The 5,497-nt window shown below is 47.8% G+C and overlaps 1 long non-coding RNA gene across 2 annotated transcripts; it reads right to left on the bottom strand.

Moving 5' to 3' along the window:
- Positions 1–2,799: 2,799 nt before the first annotated feature.
- LOC311595244 lies at positions 2,800–4,590 on the bottom strand. 2 transcript variants are annotated; one of them, XR_014778373.1, is made up of 3 exons: positions 4,477–4,590; positions 4,334–4,365; positions 2,800–3,615 (listed from the first exon to the last, which is right to left on the bottom strand). It is a non-coding gene; the product is annotated as an uncharacterized lncRNA (long non-coding RNA). The 2 variants fall into 2 exon arrangements; XR_014778374.1 differs by having other exon boundaries at positions 4,483–4,584.
- Positions 4,591–5,497: the final 907 nt, after the last annotated feature.

Genomic DNA, 5,497 nt, shown 5'->3' with positions numbered 1-5,497 from the left:
TTGTTTTGTTTTTTTGCTTGTTTTGTTTTAAGACAGAGTTTTTTCTGTGTAGCTTTGGCTGTCCTGGACTTGCTTTGAAGCCTAGGATGGCCTTGAACTCACAGCGATCCGCCTGCCTCTGCCTCCTGAGTGCCAGGATTAAAAGTGTACTCTACCACGCCCAGCTACTTTTAAGTTTTTGAAAGATTCCACAGGCATCTGTATCTGGTGGACTGGTGGGGGAGAAAGAGAAATGTGCAAAAAAAACTACCGCTGGAAACTACCAGAGCATTTAGGAGGTGTTTGTAACATCAAGATATAAAACTCTAGGAGCCCGAGCTCGAGTGGTCTAACCTTGGGTTGGAAGGAAGGAGACCCATTTAAGAAGCAATTATGACTTGGCCCTGTGGGACTCACTGGATGACGGGAGAGATAAGAACACAGAAGGTTCTAGTTTGGACAGTGTGTGTAACCAAGATGAGATCTAGAAGGAAAGGAGCCAGTCTGGGGGAACAAAGAAAACGATGAGACCAGGAAACGCCGATGGGTTCAGCCCATTCTGTGCTAGCATTCTTACAGGGCCTGTTATCGGGGAGATCCCTCCTTCGCCCCATTCCACGCTAACAGTTTGGCGATCAGTCCATTGGAAAGTGATCTCATTTGAAAATAAGGCCTTTGCAGCTATAACTAAGCTGAGGCCATGTATAGGGTGGGGCTGTGCCTTTACAAAAACGGGAGGCACAGGAGGGCACTGTGTGAAGACGGAAGCAGAGACCAGACGGAGCCTCCACATGCCCCGGAGCTGCCTGGGGCAAGAGCGAGGTTGCCCCAGATCCTCCCACGGCAGTCTTAGAAGTTCTTGACCTTCTTAGCGCCTTAATTTTGGACCTCTGGCCTCTAAAACTGTGAGAATAATTTCATTGTCCTACATCATCCAGCAGATGGTGGTTTCCTACAGCAGCCCTTCTCAGTGTCATGGAGATGGAGCTGTCTAATGTCGTGGCTACGCAGCAGCAGCAGCAGCATCATCAGGGATCAGCAGGAGGGCCAGTGGCAGAGCCCATTTCGACAGTGTGGCAGGTATATGTCACATCTACGCAACCATCATCTCCTCCCTTGGAGAAAGGCCTCTCTGTCATTTAATGTGGTATCGGTGGGACCGAAACTCGTGGTTCCATTTTCTCCCACGTGTGGATGGAATCTAGTTGTAGTGGGAAAGGCATTTAGCAAACACAGAAGCCAAAGCATGCAGAAATAAGAAGTAGAGGGTGGGGAAATGCCAGGCAGTGTTAAAGTTTTGGTCCCTGGGGTCCAAATGCTTACAGATCTTTGAGGAATTCTGTGAGGTGCTCTAGGTGGTATCCTTTCTTTTCTCCACCTGCCTCTGAGAGCCTGAGTTGGCACTTGCAGTCAAATAAATATGAGTTTCACTAAAAGCCGCGATAACAGGTAAGGCAGCGCATGCAGAATGGGAGCGAAGGGCAGAGCACGGCAACCGGGGAGGAGGAGGGGGCATGGCGCCCTGCAGAAGGTAAGGGAGAAGAGTGGCTCAGGACTCTGCAAGGAAACAGAAATCAGGAAAAAGGGGTGGCATAAATACCCCAAATTTAATTAAGCAGCTGGTGGACATGAGGCCATTAGATCTGCTCCCTAGAAAGCTGTTTGTTTGTTTGGTTGGTTTTGTTTTTTCGAGACAGGGTTTCTCTGTGTAGCCTTGGCTGTCCTAGACTTGCTTTGTAGACCAGGCTGGCCTTGAACTCACAGCGATCCACCTGCCTTTGCCTCCCGAGTGCTGGGATCAAAGGCGTGCGCCACCACGCCTGGCTTAGAAAGCTGTGTTAGTGATACAGGACTCTATAGCCATTTACCCTAGAACAGAGCAGCTCAAAGTCACCCAGGACTGTATGTAAATCTTCTAGGGGTCAGGAATTAGAAATGGTCCGGGCGGGGCCTCTCACAGGTGTGTGGTCAAGCTGTCTCTCACTTAGGGTCTGAAGCCTTCGTGCACAGCAGCTCTGGGATACATTTCTAAGCTGTCTGGTGGTTGGAGACTTTAGCTTTTCCTCTGTGGGCTCCTCAGAAGGACTGCTCAAGCCGTAACTCCACACAAGTGATCCAAGAAAGAAATGTAGTTTATACTAACCCAACCTGGCAGTGATAACCCATCATTTGTGAGTCACTAAGTATGCCCCACTCTCCGTGGGCCTGCATCCCATCTCCTTAAGGAAGAAGTATCAACATTTGCAGAAATGTATGCAGAACTAGATAAAAATCTTGTGTAGTTTCTGCCACAGCCGTGCTAAAGGAGGAGGAAGCAAGGCTTACCACCCTTTCTGGAAACGTGCCTCTGAAGAAAAAGCGGTATAACTTAATTATTGGAGGAGGAGGAGCAATAGAGACAGTTTAAAAATCTCCGGTGACCTTCATTGGTTAACACAGGGTCTACACCTTTATAGATTTATAATTAGCCAAATGCTAACAGGTGGAAGGCAATGGGGCTCAAAGGTTTGGAACTAGCTCTGCACCTTCATGCAAACACATCTCCCACTGGGAAGGGAGCCCGACTCACCGAACCTTCCTGATGCGTGACTCACTCATTTCACCAAACTGCTGTACCAAGAGTGTTTTGTGCATTTTGGTCACAACTTCTTTAAATGTTTAAAATAAAAAATATGCAGCAGGCTTAGGAGTCCACACTCTTTTACTCCCAGAGTTTGGTGAAAGCTAGGCCAGGCATAGTGGACACGCATCCAGCCTGAGCCACGCAGCAAAATGCTGTCTCAAGATAAAACATCAATTTAATTTAATATAATTAGGCAAAGGAATATTTATCTGCAGATTGTTAAAAAGCAGTTTATATAGACACTTCTGTAGGGAGTAAGTGTGTCCTTCTTCATCCTGTATGATCTTTTTAGATTTGAATTTCAATACCAGTACCTTAGTGTACCTCTCTCTCTCTCTCTCTGATTTCTAATTAAGAAGCATCTAATTTACATACCATGCATAGCTTGAAGGGTGGTAAAGCTTTCTTCACAAATTGCATAAAGTTTACATTTTTAAAGCCAGCAAGGATTCCTTCAAATTCCCACTTTGTAAATCTTTGTAAAGCATTATTTATCCTAGAACGACTGAACATTCATGAATTTATCTGACTTTTATCTGCTAAAGTGCCCCAAGCTCCAACCAAACCCACAGTCAGTTGTCGATGGAATTTCTAACTCATTGTAACCTTTTTGTTTGTCGGGTAACATTTGCCTTCGGTGAGGTGGTACAGGAACGCGCATCCTCATTTGTAATTCAAACCAGCATTTGACAGTTTATACAAATCATCGCTGAAGAAACAGTCTCTGATAACTCTGGTAATGATAGGTCTTGTCTGGAAGGACTTTCTGGGGCCTCTTGACTTGTACCAACCCAGTTGGTCTAGGCCAGATGTCCACATCACCTTTGCCAGGAAAGACTTGCGGCTTCCCAAAGCCCCCAGTAAACCAGCAGCCCCGCGCACCCCCCCTCCTATCTCTGTTCCCAAGGAGACATAGTCACGTGACATGGAGATGGATTGGTAACTGCTCAAAAGTGAAAGCTGGCTCTCTTCCCTCAGAGAAACATTCAGGCATGGCAAGAGATAAGAAGTTTCTAGGAAGGAATAAAAACAAATGGGCAACAGTGAGAAGATAAAAGACTACAGATAAGAGGGGCACGAGAGATGCATTTTTCTGCCAGTATCTTGAGAAAGAATGTGTGTGAACTTTGGTGCTGGGTCTGGGAAGCAGTGACCAGGAGAATCTTAAGCTCTACTCTAGAAGAGGTGTTTATAGTAACAGGGAGAAGCTTCCACTAGGCCAGGGATGCAGGAGAATGGTGTGTAGAGAGGACCAGAAAAGATGCCTGCCGACCACTATGTGGGATCTCAGAGGTACCAGGAAGCTGCCTCTCTCCAAGATGGCACCTTCCCTGCTCAGCTCTTGTGCAGAGATGCCTGAAGCTGTGAGATGCCGCAGTAGAGATCTGCACTAGCTCAACTGTGCCTATAGCTGGAGAGGGTTGCCAGAGCTTCTGTGTGCCAGAGTAGGGCTCTTTCTAATCACTGGAGAAACCTCCCAATTCCTGAGAGACAATCACCAAGAGTTGGCTATCTAGGGATGGGGTGGAGATGGGGGGGGTAGGGGGGGTCAGTCAGAAAAGTGCCTGTAAGACCTGAGTTCGGATCCCCAGCACCAATTTAAAAAGCTGTGTGTTCGCTAGCACTTAGTGGTATGCGTCTCTAACCTCCCCCCCCAATCCCCCAGCCCCCCACCCCCCACCCCCATCCTGGAGCTGGGAAACCATGGAGCTCAGTGGCTAGCCAGCTTACCCAAACCAAAGAGCTGCAGCAAGACAGAGAATCTGCAGGGGGGAGGGGGAGAAAGAAAAAGAAAAAGAAAAAAGTGCATAAGTTATTGAGAAAGAGAAAAACACTGTCTTCACAGGCGCGCGCGCACACACACACACACTCACGCACACCCGTAGGGTCCAGTCCACACTTGTCCTCAGGACTTGAAATGGTTTCAGCTTGCAGTCTGGAGCTCTGCTCCCTGCTCAGAGGAGAGAGCCTCATTAAGACACGGCCAGCCACTTCCATCTCACTGTGTCCTGGTTTTAGACTGCATTCTGTGAGAGGGCTGGGGAAGAGGCCACTAAAGGGGGTTTTTAGAGTCCTCTGCAATTTTGGCCTGGAGGCTTTGAGGCCAGCCTGGGCTGCCAGGCCCATTGTGTGGCTTTCATGTGGGATTGGAGCGGCTGAAGCTGACCGAGGATCAGCACGGAGACCAGAACGGACCAAAGCCTCCAACAAACCAGTTATGGTTCAATCATGCCACCGCCTCCCAAACAGACTATGGAGTCTCCTTGCTTTCTGTGTTTATTTCCCTTTGGTTCTCTGATGTTCAACACTATGTTCCCAAAGTCCCCCTCAGCTCCAGCTTATTGAAGCAAGGAATGACAGTATGCTGGGTCACTAATGGTGGCCGGGGACCACAGAGCAAACTAGGCTTACAGTTTGTGTGGGCCCTGCCTGCCCGTGAGTGCTCTTCTGGGCTCTGTTTTCATTAAGGGTGAGGTTAATCCAGCTCCCATCTCCAACAAGCATGCTCCTTCACACCTCAGTGGTACAGGACCACCCAGAACTTCTAGCTCAAGGGGACAATAGTGAACAATTGCTTCCCTCCAAGGTTTTGGGAGAAAAATTACATTAAAAAAATAGGTTAGATACATCAAGGAGTAGAACATAGCATATTTGGGGATGTGTTAAATGCCATGCAGCACTAAAAACAAATTTGTAAGAGGTCGTGATTGTCCCTGTAATCCCAGCATTCAAGAGGATGAAGGAGGAGGATTAAGAGTTCGAGGCCAGCCTAGGCTACAGAGTGAATTACTGGTTCAGCAAACAAAACGACCCACCAATCAGAAAATGTTAGTGACTTTCTGGTCCCCGAGGGCAGCTCTGTGGGGTACACTCGGGCTTTCTTAGAATAACTCA

Source organism: Acomys minous, assembly GCF_964271855.1.
Source record: "Acomys minous genome assembly, chromosome: 3".
In the NCBI taxonomy this organism is placed as follows: Eukaryota; Metazoa; Chordata; class Mammalia; order Rodentia; family Muridae; genus Acomys; species Acomys minous.
This window is presented reverse-complemented; position numbering and strand designations above follow the sequence as displayed.